The sequence below is a fragment of the Cariama cristata genome, unplaced genomic scaffold, assembly GCF_000690535.1.
Source record: "Cariama cristata isolate BGI_N322 unplaced genomic scaffold, ASM69053v1 scaffold35113, whole genome shotgun sequence".
Lineage (NCBI taxonomy): Eukaryota > Metazoa > Chordata > Aves > Cariamiformes > Cariamidae > Cariama > Cariama cristata.
In genome coordinates this window covers 1-227 of record NW_009608401.1, presented here as the reverse complement: position 1 = coordinate 227, position 227 = coordinate 1, and positions in this window count along the sequence as shown.

Genomic DNA, 227 nt, shown 5'->3' with positions numbered 1-227 from the left:
AGAACCTCCCCATGCACCAAAACGTGAGGGCCATGCCTGCGCTCGGCTTGTACGCACCCCTGATGCCCTTCGGCGCTGGTGCTCTCGTTTGCACTCAGCTAAAAATTAGGCTAACCTCAAGCATCCCTTTGCCCCCATCCTCCCCAGCTCCCCTCTCCTGCACGCACAGACATGTTTGCACAGTAGGAGATTCAACTCCCGCCCGCAGTAACTTTGCAGGCTGCAGC